Raw genomic sequence first — 16436 nt, 5'->3', positions numbered from 1 at the left:
CTAGATAATTTATTTGGATAAACTCACAGCTGTCATTACCATCTCTCATGGCCCCAAACTAGAATAGGGTATAAATCACATTCTCTTTTCCCCCCGCTTCGTATATCCCTGTTTTGTGTATATTTTCGACATAAGCAGGAAGAACCTTTGTTCAATCTGTGTCTAGACTCCATGCCTCTCCCCCACCACCACCACCACCACCGAACCCCAGACAGTCATGTCCCTGGGTCCCCAGGGAGAGCCTTGCCTGGATTCCTTTCAAACTATGGAGTCCTTGGTGGGGTAAGGATAGAGAAATAGAGAAATTCTAGCCTGGGGAGTTGTAGTCTGAAACTTAAAGGCACTTAAGAGTTTTGGGGGTTTTTTAATGTTTATTTTGAGAGAGCATGTAAGCAGGGGAGAGACAGAAAGACAGAATCCCGAGCAGGCTCCACACTGTCAGCATGGAGCCCGACATAGGGCTTAAACCCACAAACTGTGAGACTGACCATGACCTGAGCCAAAATCAAGAGTTAGATGCCCAACCAACATAGCCAGGTGCCCTCGGCACATAGTCTTCACAAGTATTCTACTTAAAGCATGAACCTAAAGCATTACTCTCGCTGAGCTGGGATTTTCTTGAAGCCATTTTTACTGGAGCTTGCAGAGATGGACTCTGGTCCTGGCCATCACAGGGTCTACACCTAGATGACTTCCTGCAGGTAACAACTGATCCAGAACCCAGGAGGCCTGTGGGAAGTGAAGTCCTCCGAGAGGAGGGGGGTTATCCTGGTGATGATCCAGAACAACACTAAAAGGAATTGGCCTAAATGACAGGGAAGATCAGAGCACCTCCAAAGCAGCTAGCTCATATCGGAAGTTTAACAAAAAACTCCTGCCCTCCAGAAAGTATAGATAGGACAGGAGGCTTTGACTGTTGCTTCCTCTCTCTGGTTTTCAGGCTGTTCCCTCAACTGTTCCTGAGATGTGTGTCCCCAGAGCCTTTTAGATTTGACTGCTCTGGGGTGTAACTTTGTTTCCTTTTGGATGTGTCTGCCAATTTGAAGGTGAAAGTCAGGATCATGGGGTCTGTTTCTTTGTGAGGACTTTTGATCAGTCCTGTTATTCTTGCCCCTTCCCTGCATCCCCACCTTCCGAACTCCCCGCGCTTCTAGTTCCTCGGCCCTCTGGAGGTCTGTGATGAGAGGCATCTTGTAGGCATTCGGTGTTGGGCACTAGCCCTCCCGCTTACCTGTCTGCTACCTCTCTCTGTCTTCCCTCTTCCCTAAAGCCATCCAGTTGGGGTGAGAAATGTGCACCCCTGGCCCAGAGGACCCAGGAAGCCCCTGCTCCACCAGGGGGAGGCATCTGGAAGGACTGGCACTTGAACCAGATACTGAAGGTGGTTTGGGTATAGAGAGAGGGCAGGGTGTTCAAGGCAGAGGCAGGGAGAGGAAAAGCCATGGGTAACACAGGTGTGTTACATTCAGGTGACTGAGTAGTTTAGCTGACACTTGAGACGGAAGAAGGGGAAGCTAGGGGAAAAAGGGGATTGAGGTAAATGACATTGGTTTTGCCTTTCCTGAATATTGAGCGCCTACTACATGGCATGGATTACTCTAGAGGCTATAGGGAACCCATCGGGCAACAAGGAGTCTGAATTTTCTCCTGTATAAAATCTTCAATGGCTGTAAGTGCCAGCACCCAGGGGTGACCTGTCCTGAAAGCAGTGGTTCTCAACCTGGGGTGATGTTGCAAGACCTTGATGGCGGTCCCAGCCGGAGTGGGGGGTGTTCTGGCGTGCTGTGGGCGGTCCCAGCCGGAGTCGGGGGTGTTCTGGCGTGCTGTGGGCAGAGAGCAGGGCTGGCTCCTTAACATCCTACAAAGCACAGGCCAGACCTCCCCTCAAGAAAGAATCGTACGCCCCAAAAATGTCACTGGTGCTGAGAAGAGCACAGCGCAGTGGAGGGTGAGAGGTGGCTGCAGTAATCCCGGTGATGGATAAAGCCTCAACCAGAGCAGTGAGATGGGGAAGAGAAGGGGTTGGGATCCCAGTACTTAGTGAAACGTTGATGAGGCACGTGGAGAGAGTTGTGAATGAGTGGGTTTCTGCATGAGAGGCTGTCCCTCCACGTTATTACATTTGGATTTGGAGGTGAACTCAGCTTTAGACATTGAATTAGTCTTCTAAGGCCGCCATACACAAAGTACAACAGACTGGGGGGTAGGGGTAGGGGTTCCACAACAGAAATGAATTTTCTCCTGATTCTGGAGGCCAGAAGTCTGAGATCAAAGTATCAGCAGGGTTGGTTCTTCTGAAGCTCCTCTCCTTGCTTTATAGATGGCCATCCTCTCCCTATGTTTTCACACGGTCTTCCCTCTGTGCTGTGTCCTCATTTTCTCTTTCTTATAAGGACATCAGTTGCCCCTATGCCTTTATTTTAATTACCTCTTTAAAGGTCCTGTCTCCAGGAGCACCGGGTGGCTCAGTTAGTTAGTGTCCGACTTCAGCTTAGTTCATGGATCTTGCGGTTCAAGCCCCACATTGGGCTCTGTGCTGACAGCTCTGAGCCCTGGAGCCTGCTTCAGATTATGTGTCTCCCTCTCTCTCTGCCCCTCTCCAACTCGCACTCTGTCTCTCTCTCTCAAAAATATTTAAAAACTAAAAAAAAAAGTCCAATCTCCAACTGCAGTACCACCGGGGAGGTATTTCAGCATATGAATTTTGTGGGGGCACAGTTCAGCCACTAACAGATGTTGAGCTCAAGTTGCCTAAGGGTGGGCCAGATGCTCTGAAACCAGGAAATCAAGATGTGAGGGTCAGGGCTTGAGGTCACCGGTGGACAGAAGGACAGAGGAGACATCTTAGTGCTGTGCTCCATGGGGGCCAGAGAGACTTCCCGGCCCAGGGGAGATTACTGTCACAAAAGGCGAGGATATGGGATGTGTTTTCAGTCCTCAATGCTAATGTCAGACATAGCAACGGAGGCAGATGACCACTTGTACAGTTAAATCTGTAGGTGGGAGGTTAGAATTCCTGGTGGGTTGTTTTTTTTTGTTTTTTGTTTTTTTTTTTAAAGTAGAAGTCATCTTTGATTCATTCACATGAACAGCAAGAAAAGAGGTAGACACTATGCAAGGCTTTTGATCTTCTGGTGGAATGGGAAGAGGTATCTAAGTCTACCAGGCATCCTTGAGGGCCCAGTGAATCTGCAAATGGCCAGTTCCTCCAGCAGCAACATTGCCCCACCCCCTCTGAACCTTCAGGGCCCTAGACCCCTCAACACGGCCACTACCAAGGGGTCCTGGCACACAGGGCATGAAACCTGTCACCTGAGTCTAAGCTTAGAAGGGAATAAACAGGAAGAAGAAGATATGTGAACAGATCAGAACATAATGTGACAAAGATGAGTAGAAATGTGAATAAAGCCCAGAAACTAGGTAGGTAGTCTCGTTGGGGTTGTTGGTTAACTGGGTTTTGAAGGCTGCATAGGAGTTGACCAGGCAGACCAGGAAGGAACAAGACAGAGGGCACAGAGAACTACTACAGCTAGCTAGCTTTTTCTAACATCCGGCTGACAGTTCAGGGCAGAGTGGTGGGAAACAGGTGAAAATTCAACAGGAGCAGGCCCTGTCTTCACAGAACACCTCTCTCCTGACCCCAACAGGAGTTCCCTGTAAAGAATGACAAGAGAGGACTCTTCTTGTGCCCGAGTCTTTGAGGGCAAGGTCTGTGTTTTAGTCATACTTCACATAGTACTAGCCCCTGGTACGCACTTGGGTACTGAGCTAGGTTGAAAGACTCTGGTGTCCGGAAAATGGGAGCCAGAGAGCCCCGATAGGGGTAGAGAAAGATGGTGAAGCGCCTAAGGCCTCAGAAGTCTGGGAGTTAGGTTCACAGGGTGCCTGGTTGGCTCAGTTGGTTAAGTGTCCGATTCTTGATTGCAGCTAGGTTATGATCTCACAGTTCGTGAGATTGAGCCCCATGTCTGGTTCTGTGCTGGCAGTGCGGTGCCTGCTTGGGATTCTCTCTCCCCCTTTCTCTCTCTGCCCCTCCCCTGCTCTCACTTTCAAAACTAAATAATATATATATTTTTTAAAGTCCAGGAGTTAAGGTTCAAGGGATGGTTATGAATGTTGCTAATTGACCATATCCCCGGCTCCTTATTTCCCACTTCACAATAAGGCTGACTCATTCTTACTCAAAACTGGTGACAGTTTTTTGAGGCCCAGGCCTCAAACAGAGACTGATTTTGCCACCTCCTGGGGCATTCTGACCACCACACCCCCCTCTGCCAAGGAGTAGGCTGGGCACTATGGATGCTCAGCCATGGACTTGAAAACCTGCTCAGAAAGGCCTGGCAGGACTCAGCTGAGTAGCAGCGTGGGATTCCCTCGTTGACAGGAAGGAGGCGGGAGGAGGGGTGGGGTCCTGCAGAGAGCACAAACTTCCTCTTCCCTCCTCACTGCGGCCTTCATGAAGAAAGTGCAGTGTAGCAGGCTGGGAAGGACATCACTCACCTCTCTGTGAAGGGGTGGAGATCTTACACATAATTCTCTCCTCTGGACACTCCTTGTCTGTAAGTTGAAGGACATGGACCAGATGCCCAGTTAAGAATACTTCTTCCTGTGTCTCTATGGACAAGGACACAGAACCTAGGCGGCGAGGAAGAAGTCCAGGGATGGGGGTGTCCGAGGTGTAGACACCCCCCACTTACAGTCTTTCTTGCTGATCTAGAGTCTGCTGCTTCCCATCAAGTCTGAGCAGGCTCCCCGCCCCAGGCAGGCTCCTTGGAAGGTTGTGGCTTGTCTGTCCTGGGTGGGGCTGCTTTTAGACATTCACATCAGAAAGTTAGCAAGCAAGTCCCACACAGGATTTCATGCAGCAGCAACTAGGGGAGAAGCACTGGCACATTTGGTCACCTTGTTCTAGCGGGCAGCTTACTGGGGCATAGTCCCCATCCCTAATGGGGGACAGGCCGCTCGGAGTGGGTCTCATAAGCCCTAAGCGTATAAGCCCTAAGTGATCTCTAATTGCTATTTAAGACTCTGCAGAGGCTTTAGAAAGCACAGAGCAGCTTCACTCACGGTAAAGAGCACAGATCCTCAAGCCAGAAGGCCTAGATTTGAATCCCAGCTTTGCTCCTTAATCACTGTGTGTGGCCTTCATCATGTTACTGGGCCTTGGTTTCCGCATCCACAGAATAAGATTAAAACATACCTCCTGGGTCTGGAGTGAGAATTAAATAAACAGTGCTTAGCATAGTGCCCAGGACACAGCAAGTGTGCATTGGTGTTCACCACTGTCAGTATGGTGGTTAGTGCAACCCGCTGCAGGGGGAAGTCGGGGACTTTCTGTATTGCTCTGAGCACCTTATCTTCTGTCGCTGTTCTCCATATAATACCCCTCTGTTCCTATTCTAAGTAATCACTTCTTTGTCTTCCCTGATGCTCTTCCTTCCCCCCCAAATTAAGCTCTTTGGAAGATACTTGTTCTCAGTGGTTAATTATTCCAATTTTCCCTTCAGCCAAGGCCTCTCACTACTTGCGTTCCTCCTCTTCCCAAGTCCCAGTGTTCTGGAGGCCACACAATTGGCTCTGTGCGTCCAGGCTCTGGCTGTAGGCCCACCCACACAAAGCACCCCTCAGTACCTCTCTGCCCCCTCCCCTGCTCCCGCCTGCTCGCAGCCAGAGCCTCAGCGTCTCACTCGTGCTCTCAGAAGCTTCTAGGTAGGTCAGAGGGTGCCATTCATTATATACAAGCAGAACTTTGTCCTAATTCCCAGCCACTCAGCCAGCAGTGAGACCCAAATATTTTATCTGAGTGATAGGCAGGCACTGGCCCTGGCAGAAGGCCTTCCAACAGAAAGAATCGAGTATTAATTATGAAGGCCATGTGTTGTTGGAGCCTCCCAGCGGTTATCCCCTTCCATCTAAAATAGCCACCCCAGGGGCGCCTGGGTGGCTCAGTTAATTAAGCGTCGGACTTGGGCTCAGGTCATGATCTTGTGGTTCATACAGTCAGGCCCAGTATTGGGCTCTGTGCTGACAGTTCGGAGCCTGGAACCTGCTTCAGATTCTGTGTCCCCCTCTCTCTGCCCCTCTTGTCTCTCTCTCTCTCTCAAAAATAAACATTTAAAAAAATTTTTAAATAGGCCACCCCAAAATTTAGTGGCTTAAAACAACCACCATGTATTTGCTGACTATTCTGTAATTTGGGCAGAGCTTGGTGGTGGTGGCTTACCCTTGCTATGGGAGGTTGGCTCAGGGGATCCAAGATCCCAAGACGGCCTCACACACAACATCCAATGCCTTAGCCGAGATGACTGGGATGGCTGGGGGTGGCCTGGGCCTCCCTTTCTCTCTTCCAAGTTTCATCCAGCAACGTAGTCAGATTTCTGGCCGTGCCTCCAGACCATAAGAACATCATGCTTCGGAGCATGAAGTTAGAAGCTCCCAGGAGTCCTTAAGGCCCAGCTTTGGTGGGATGTGTTCTGGTTGAATGTGGCCCCTACCCACTCGGAATCATAGGTTGAAGTTCTAACCTTTGTTGGTTCAGAATGTGCCCTCAACTGGAAGATCCGACTGAAGTAGGGTGGACCCCTAATCCGATGTGATTGGTGTCCTTAAAAAAGGGAGAGATTGGGGCGCCTGGGTGGCTTAGTCGGTTGAGCGTCCGACTTTCGCTTAGGTCATGATCTCGCGGTTCGTGGGTTCGAACCCCGCGTCGGGCTCTGTGCTGACTGCCAGCTCAGAGCCTGGAGCCTGCTTCAGTCTGTGACTCCCTCTCTCTCTGACCCTCCCCTGTTCACGCTGTCTCTCTCTCTCCTAGAAATAAAAAAAAAAAAAAAAAAAGCTATTAAAAAAAAAAAGGGAGAGATTTCGGCATATACACACACACGGAGAATGCCATGTGGAGGTTGTGGAGTTAATACCACCACAACTATCGAATACTAGGACAGAGACCTGGGACAGACACTGCCCTGGTGGTCTCAGGAAATATGGCCCTGACAACCCCTTGTTCTCGGACTTCTCGTCTCCAGAATTTATTGCCTCTAGAGACCATAAATTTTTGTCATCGTAAGCACCCAGTTTGTGGTATTTTGTTACAACAGCTTGGCAAACTAATACCAAAAGGAAATGAAGTCTCCCTCTTGGGAAGGGTGACCTATGTGTACCGGGGGGGAGGGGGGGGCGGATTGTGGGCATCTTTGCAGACCTTCTGCTCCAAGACAGCCCAAGAGTGGACAGGACAACAGAGAGGACACTAGAGATGGGAAGACAAAGCCCAGCTTCTAGACCTGACTCTGCCTGGAACTTGATGGGCGGTGTTAGGGAAGCTATGTAGCTCTCCTTCCCTTTCCCCAGATACTAAGGGCAAGCTTAGATAAGATAGTCTTTCTGATTGTTGTCAGCTTGAAAATGTGCCTTCCAGGGGTGCCTGGGGGGCTCAGTTGATTCAGTGTTCGACTGTCACACTGGATTTTGGCTCAGGTCATGATCTTGCAGTTCTTGGGTTTGAGCCCTGAGGAGCCTGCTTGGGATTCTTTCTCCATCTCTGCCCCTCCCCTGTTCACGCATCTCTCTCTCTCTCACTCGCTCTCACTCTCTATTTTGCTCTCTAAAAATAAATAAAATAAACATTAAAAAAAAAATTAAAAAACAAAAAACCTTTGTGCCTTTGTAAGAGTTCTTTAGCCTGGATCGGTGTTCCCTGGAAGGCCCATCAACCTGATTGCTGGTCACTGACCCCCACCCTCAGTTTCTGATTCTGTAGGTCCAGGGTGAGGCCTGAGAATTTGCATTTCTAAGAAGTTCCCAGGTGATGCTGCTTCAAGGCCAGGCTGTTGGGGGAACTGTTCCCAGGGGTTCTGGGCCCAGTGGGTACAGCCAGCACAGTAGAATCGCCTGGGGGAATTTTAACCAACACTGATGCCAAGCTCTGGTATTTTTCTGAAAATCTTCCTAGGTAATACAAATGTGCAGCCAGAGTTGAGAGCCACTGCTCAAGGGGTCCCAGACTTTTGAGAAATAGTGTAAAAAAGCCATCAGTGGGTACTTCTAAGAAAAATCTTTCCTCAATATGACCTGCATGGGCCTAAACAAAACATAGCTTTAAACAAATGAAAAACATGTTGCTAACTTCCTGAGGTTAAGGAATTTGACTTTTTTTAAATCATTAAAAAAATTTTTTTTTAATGTTTTATTTTTGAGAGAGAGAGAGAGCGTGAGCAGGGGAGGGTCAGAGAGAGAGAGGTAGACACAGAATCTGAAAGAGGCTCCAGTCTCTGAGCTAGCTATCAGTACAGAGCCCGACTTGGGGCTCAAACCCAAGAACTGTGAGATGATGACCTGAGCTGAAGTTGGACGCTTAACTGACTGAGCCACCCAGGCGCCCCAGGAATTTGACTTTTAAGTTCTTGTCACCCCCTTGGAACGCTTTTCTGAACGTTTTGAATGCTTCTTATCCCATCTTCCCTCTCACTACCAACATAGTGATACTGGCCAAGTGACAGGTGGGAGTTCATTCCTCAGAGGGACAGAGAAGAGGAATACCTTTTTCCTATGTCCCCGCCTCAAACAGCACAGATTTGCAGAAGCTCTCAGCCTTAGCAGATAAACTACCCCAGGTGCCTTCAGTAACCTGTGGAACTGGAATTGAAATTACCTTGAACTGAAATTGAAATCCACTGAGGGATCTGGGTGGCTTAGTCGGTTAAGCACCTGACTCTTGATTGCAGCTCAGGTCCCGATCTCAGCGTCATGAGTTCCCGCACTGGGCTCCATGCTGGCGTAGAGCCTACTTCAAAACAAAATGCTAAATCTACTGAGCACCTGCTCTGCCCCCTGACCTTAACAGAACACACAGTCAGAAAAGCTCTGGGCTCTGGAGGGATCTCACAAACTAGTATCGTGAGCAAGCCATGCGCTTAACTTCTCTGTGCTTCAATGACCTCAAACCAAGATAAGGTAAACGGATTCTATCACACTGAGCTGTACGGATGAAGCCATATGAGGTGCTTGGCTAGCACAGTGTCAGACACCTAGGTCATAATGTGTGTACCTCATAATTCCAACCATTTTGTGAAGTAGCGTCCCTGTTTTGCAGATGAGGAAACTGGTACCAAAATGGATCAGTCCAGGGTCTAACTGCTAGGACAGGGCACAGCTGGGACCTGAGCCCGTTTGCTGGGACAGGCCCCCCTCCTCCGTTGGCAGAGAGGGATGGGGGCAGTCAGGAGGCTTGCTGACAGGTGAACCTAACAATCCACAGAACAGCCCCAAACCTGGAACTGAGGTGACAGTAAACAGGGCAAGTTCTGCTGGGGTCAGGAAAGGGAGCAAAAAGGGAAGATGCAGGTGACTAGAATTTCATGTTTTTGGTGGGGAGCAGTGATGGGGGAACGCCTGGCCAGCCCTCCCATTCTTCTGGGAGGCAGAGCAGGTGCTGGGCCGGCTGTTTTGGATCCCCGTGTCGGGCTCTGTGCTGACAGCTCAGAGCCTGGAGCCTGTTTCGGATTCGGAGTCTCCCTCCCTCTCCGCCCCTCCCCTGCTGGCTCTCTCTGGCGCTCGCGCTCTCTCTCTCTCTCTCCCTTTCCCTCTCCCTCTCTCAAAAATAAGCATTAAAAAGAAAACGCTTTAGAGTTTTTCTTTCAACAGATAATAAAATGCCTACTGTGAAGCCTTGGGGTACAGGGGTGAGCATAGCGCACCGGGCTACAAGGACCCACATCCTCTCGGAGTGGCAATAGTGACCCCTCTCCGACTAGAGCTGTGCAAGGAGAGCAATTGGCGGGAGGCCTGGCCTTTGGCCGAAGGGCAGGGGAGGCTCCTCTGAGGACACCTCACTAAAGCTGAGGACAAGCAGAGTTAGCCAGTAGAGGCGGTCCAGGCCAGGAAACAGTCCACAAGGAAGCCCCGGGTCTAGCATGAGGTCAGGCCCATGGAAAGAACTGCAGGAACCGCATGGCTGAGTGGCTGGGGTGGAGGGAGATGAGATCAGTGAGGCAGTTGTAGGCAGTGTTTACAACACGGGTTTACCCCAAGAGCTGTGGCAAAGCCACTGGAGGCCTGTAAACGGTATTGTCATGACCCACATGATGTATTCCTTGCCTAAAATCTCTGAGCCCTCATGCATAATTAATCTCATTGGACTCCCACCTCAATGGCAGAGGTCAAGTGTCTGAGTTCACAGATCTGCCCCCACACCTTTCTCCTTCCCAGACCAGGCAGATACCGCCAGCGCCCAAGTGGACCAATGGGGAGTGATGATGCCTCTGGGAGGGGCAGGGAACCTGGGTGGCTGTCTTGTCTGGTAGCCCTCTTGGTGATAATATCGCTCCCTGCATGTCCAGGACTTCTAAAGTAGCCCAACCAGAAGGAGGAGAATCATGCCCTGAGGGGGCCTGGTGGGAAAATTGCCCTTCCCCGCCCACCTGGGGCTGGGCCGGCCACACAATGGAAATGCCCTACCTGCCTGGGCCTGTCTTGAGTCTCCCTAGGGAAGGGGAGGAGCTCAGACTCTGTGGTAGGGCCAAGTGTGCCCCGCAGGGATGTGTCAGTAGGGAGCAACTTCACAGTTTCAAATGAGCAGGCCCTTGGGAGTGAGTCACAGCCAGTGGTCCTCTGTGGGGGGGTGACGGGGGGAGGGAAGAGGGACCTTGGCTAAGGGTGAGTGTTAGGCACGCCCATCTCCTAAAGCGAAGGGAGAGGTAAGGTGACGTGCTGAGTGTCCATTATCTGCTCAGAGTGGTGAATGCATTTAAGATCTCTCTGCTAGTAAACAGAACTGGGCTGGAAGCCCAAGTTTGGGTGACATTAAGCCTGCGGGCTTTCCATTGAACAGCATTAACCTGGTAAACAGTTTACTTCTTCCCTGGGAGAGCCTCAAAGGCTTCACGGAGAAGGTGAGATTTGCAGAGCCCTTCATCTCAGGTGCTTAGCACTCAGTGGGAGCTTAATAAAGGTTTGGATGAATGAAAAACCTGGCAGAAGGAAGGGTTGCTGCTGAGTCCTGGGGCTGGGGGAGGGGGCCTCAGCCGGCTTCTCCCCAACCTCCCAGGGTGTCAAGGCTCCCCAGTCTCACCTGGGCACCATCTGCCGTCGCGCATGGCCGGTGGTGCTTGGTACTAGGAATTTGGCTACCAAGAGGCAAACGCCATGCCCCTAAAAGCCATGCCCCTAAAGGGCAATTCAGGAGGCCGGGAAGCAGCCGCTCTGGGTAAAGGATGCGGCAGGCGTAAAACGTAGGGAAAGAGGTCAGCGAGGGACACAGGGTGGACTGACCTGAGGGGAGTCCAGGGGAGGTTGGAGGACGGGATCGTGCTCTCGCTTCGCTTCCTCCGCGCCCGCAGCGCAGCCCCGCTCCGCGCCCCAGGTCCCGAGAAGGGAGGACTCCGCCTCGCCCTGCGTTCCCGATCCTGGGGAGGGCGGGGCGGGCACCTGTTGGGGTCGCGGGTGGGGGGCTTAAGTGCCACGGACGCCGTGCGCCGAGAGGGCCAGGGCCCACGGGAATCGCAGTCAGGGGAAGGGCTGGCTGCTGCCGGCAGCACGGTGGTGACCTCCGGGAAGTTTCTGGGCAGCTTTTTCCCTCCGGCGGAGGGGAGGAGGGTGGAGAGACCTTCTCCCCCCGCCTCTACCCCAGCACGCCCACCTTTAACTCCACTCCTATCGCAGGGGCCCCAACCGGGGTGTAGGTTGTAGCAATCCCGTGGGACCCTGCGAACTCCAGGTAATCTTTCCCTCTCGTTTATATTTATATATTTTAATCTGGAAAACGGAGATCGCCCCTACTCCTGCCTCTGAAGATTAAGTCAGAAAACGTAGTCCTTCCTATGAGCTTTAGGAACTAAAGTGACTTTGAAAAGCGAGGGATTATTCACTCATTCAACAAACACCCACAGAGTCTGGGCAATGGATTTGGAGGTTAAGCAGGAACTCACTGTCCAGACAAATCCAACTCAAGTTGCCCTGGGAGCTCTTTGAAAGGGCCGCTGAGCTGGATCTTGCCGAAGAGGCTGGGGTTAGCCGGGTGGAAAAGGAGGGAGGGATTCCAGACGGGGTGGGGAGTGTGTGTGCGCCCAGGGCCAAGGCACACAGCATCTTTTCTCCTTTTTCTTTGGGTAAGTCTAGCGATGCCTAACACGCATCCAGAGCTTACTAAGTAGCGGCAGTATTCTAAGTACTTCATGTACTTCTCACTCTTAATTCTCACAGCTCTGGCTCTTTATTACCCCTCTTTTACCTGATGGGAAGACTGAGGTCGGGAGGTTAAAGGAACTTCCTAAAGTTGTTCTGCCAGTAAATGACAGCTGAGCTCTGGACGCTGGTAGACTGACTTCTAAAAGCCTTAGTTGTAACTATTCAGCATAAGACCTCCTTTTTAAAAAGCCCCCTTACTTTTTTCAACACTCCAAAACCTCTTAAAGCAGTTCCTTTCCTTAAGAATGTCACCCCCCAGGGCGCCTCGCTGGGTCAGTCAGTAGTGGATGAGACTCTTGGGGCACCTGGGTGGCTCAGTCAGTTAAGCGTCTGACTTCAGCTCAGATCGTGATCTTGCAGTTCGTGGGTTCGAGCCCCGCATCAGGCTCTGTGCTGACAGCTAGCTTGGAGCCTAGAGCCTGCTTCAGATTGTGTCTCCCTCTCTCTCTGACCCTCCCCGGCTCATGCTGTCTCTCTCACACAAATAAATAAAAACATTTAAAAAATCAAAAAAAAAAAAAGAGGATGAGACTCTTGATCTCAGGGGTTGTGGGTTTGAGCCTCACATTGGGTGTAGAGATTACTTTCTAAAAATTTTTAAAAAGAAAATAAATGTCATTTGTCATCTTTCTGTCAAGCAAAATTCCAATTCCTTTAGCTTTTTGTAAAAGGGTGTCTGGCTTGTGAGAGCCCAGAGTAAGGTTAGCAGAACATGGAAAGAAGTTTTGGAGGGAAGTATTGAGGAAGGGATTGGGCCCTCCTTGGGTGAACCAGAAATCTGACCTAACGCTCTGCATCTCACTGATCCCAAAAAACCCTAGCAAGGAGTTGGAGAGGACAAGAGCAGAATTTGGGCTCAGAGAAGCAGCTTGCTTTCTCACAGCCAAGGCCAATCTGCTTTATAGAGTTCACTTCCCCCAAGGAAAATGAAGGCAACCTTGATCAAACAGTGACTTTCTGGGCTTCCCCTGCCTTAACCCTCACTTCAAAACAGGGAGGAGGGCATCCACTTTAAGAGACAAAGAATGTTCCAGAAAAGGAGGTGGTGAGGAAGGGAGGTCAACAGGGCTCAAATAGACACATGGCAGCCACGAGCCTCCCCCACACCAACCCTTCACCTGGGTTTTCTCTCAGTAGAAATCTGAGGAAGCATGTCATTCTCAGTACTTATCACCAAAGCTCCTGTGATCATTCTCCAGTGATCTGGGTTCCTTTCTTTCCTAACTGCATTTCACCTGCCACCCCCAAAATGACTCACCTCATCCTTTACCTTCACCATTCAGCCATTTCAAGATAAAAATGCCCATAACCCAACACATGGGAAGGAGGCCAATCTTGGTGACATGGCATGCCCACTTTGCTGTCTGCAACTGAGACTCACCTTGCCCTCCTCAGCCAATTCTGGCACATCCAGCTAGGACCTGGCCTGAGTTACGCCCTAAGTCCTAAACCTTAGCAATCTCTTTTGGCACCTCAACCTTTGGATACCCCAATCCATAGTGACAGGGCTTCTTTTTGAATTCTGGCACCCACTGTAAATCATTTGATGGCTTATCCTAAATGATGCAGTTCTTTCAGAGGACATTAATCCCCAAACAGGGTGGGGAAGTCAATATCAGGAAGATGTCAGCCTCTGAAAGTAGAGCTAATAAATGGAACAGTAGATCGATTCAGCCAGCTGTGGACGAATCCATGCTCAAGGATGCTCTGCGCTGCTGGCAGAGATGAGGGTGTGTCCTCAGACTCCACCTGGGTGATTATTGCTCCTGAAAGGAAAATGATTGCCTGGGTATCCAAGAAAGTTATAATCTAATTGAGGGTGCTATAACCTGAGCTACCACTGGTAACCTGGGAGACCTCCCCAGAACAGAGTAGTGGCTGTTGTGTTCCAAAGTCATGTTTTGATGTATTTTGAATTCCCAGCATTTAAAAAATTGAGAGTCTAGAGGTGTCTGGCTGGCTTAGGCAGCAGAGCATGCAACTCGTGATCTGAGGGTCATGAGTTCGAGCCCCTCATTGGGTATACTTTTGAAAACTTTTAAAAAATAAAAATAAAAAACTTGAGAGGTCTAATGTGAAAACTTGGGCTTTCCAGCTTCTTCTGAAAAATCTCCAGATCTGACAACATGGGGTCCACGTTCCTAAAAGGCACCCATCTAGTAAAGCTAAGCAGCCCTCACATGGGGATGCAGACCCACAGGCCACAGGATTTCCCGCTTTCCACCATCTCCCAGATACAGAGGCTGAGGATCTTACATTTTTGCTACCAGGTTCCTCCACCAGGCCTGCTTCACCCATCTGTGTGATGGCCTTACCTCAGGGCCCCAGGAACCAGCCGCTGTCCAGGGAGAGGTGCCCTGATGAGGTCTCAGTCCCCTTGCTTGCATTATTAACGTACACTTTTCTGCCTGGGATACCCTTCCCTCCATTCCCTGCCTGAGAAATATCTCATCCACTTGTCACCTCCTCTGTGAAACTGTCACTAACGGCTCCAGGCACAGTCATTCCCTTCCTCCTCTGTGCTCCCTTAATTCAGTATGTTAGTCATCTCGCACACTGGACCAGGAGTCAGACCATACAGCCCTTATCTCTTATCCCTGGTGCCCAGGGCCTGACATATAATGCTCTTTGGCTCATAGAGTTCACTCCGTGAGCCTAAGTGGTAGGTCTGGGGGGGGGGGGGGGGGGGGGGGGGGGGGGGGGGGGGGGGGGGGGGGGGGGGCGCGGGATATATGAAAATAGAAAAATTATTTAAAACTTATTTAAAAAATTTTTTAAAAATATTTAGTTATTTTTGAGAGACAGAGTGGGGGAGGAGCAGAGAGAGAGAGGGAGACACAGAATCCAAAGCAGGCTCCAGGCTCTGAGCTGTCAACAGAGAGCCTGACGTGGGGCCCGAACCCATGAACCACGAGATCATGACCTGAGCTGAAGTTGGCCGCTTAACCGACTGGGCCACCCAGGCATCCCTATTTTTAACCTTTTGAAGAACCTCCATACTGTTTTCCAGAATGACTGCATCAGTTTGCATTCCAACGAACAGGACGAGAGGGTTCCCCTTTCTCCACATTCTCACCAAAACTTTTGTTTCTTATGTTGTTAGTTTTAGCATTCTGACAGGTGCAAGGGGGTATCTCATCTTGGTTTTGATTTGTATTTCCCTGATGATCCAGGTGATTCTGATACAAGTGGTTTATAGACCAACTTTTTAAAAGCACTGTTGTAGGGGCGCCTGGGTGGCTTAGTCGGTTAAGCATCCGACTTTCGCTTAGGTCATGATCTCGCGGTTCGTGGGTTTGAGCCCCACGTCGGGCTCTGTGCTGACTGCCAGCTCAGAGCCTGGAGCCTGTTTCAGAGTCTGTATCTCCCTCTCTCTCTCTGACCCTCCCCTGCTCATGCTGTCTCTCTCTCTCTCTCCTAGAAATAAATAAAACATTAAAAAAATTTAAAAAATAAAATAAAAGCACTGTTGTAAGATTTTGAGTTATGGATGTAAGGTAACTATGGCCAGAAGTAGAAATGTCTGGAAGGGTGCACTGACTTTTGTAACAAGCTTAAGAATTTGGTATTAGACATGTTGAGCTTGAGACGATAGTGGAAGAGCCAAATGGAGGGTGTCCATCATCAGCTGAAGAGAAGACACTGAGGCTCAGATTGGAGACCTCAGAGCATGATGCTGACTTAGGTAGTACCTGAAAGTTCATTCACGTGACTCTGAGAGTGTTTGAGCAATTGAAGAAGATATAGATGCATAAGACTAAGGGCCTTGGGGTGCTTGGGTGGCTCAGTCGGTTAAATATCCAAATCTTAATTTTGGCTCAGGTCATGATCTCACAGTTCGTGAGATCCAGCCCCACGTTGGTCTCTGTGCTGACAGCATGGAGACTGCTTGGGATTCTCTCTCTCCCTCTCTCTCTCTCTGCCTCTCCTCTGCTCACACTCTTTGTCCCTCTCTCTCTTTCTCTCTCAAAAAATAAACATAAAAAAAAGAGTGAAGAGTCTTAGAATATCCCCATGTTTAGGGATGGGTGAAGAAAGCAGTGTCAATGACAAGAGATCATTAGTCAGAGAGGCATGTGGAAATATAGATTGATGTAGAATTTATGAAAGAAAGGTGGGAAAGAGAAGGGGAAAAGGGAGAAACATAAGGGAAGTGGGAAATGTCATTTTATCTTATTTTAAGTTTATTTATTTTGAGCGAGAGAGAGAACGCACAGGAGCAGGGGAGGGACAGAGGGAAAGGGAGGGAAAGAATC

This window comes from Hyaena hyaena, unplaced genomic scaffold (genome assembly GCF_003009895.1).
Source record: "Hyaena hyaena isolate Hyena2069 unplaced genomic scaffold, ASM300989v1 scaffold_28, whole genome shotgun sequence".
Classification (NCBI taxonomy): Eukaryota; Metazoa; Chordata; class Mammalia; order Carnivora; family Hyaenidae; genus Hyaena; species Hyaena hyaena.
The sequence above is the reverse complement of the archived record's forward strand: the minus strand, read 5'-3'. Positions refer to the sequence as shown.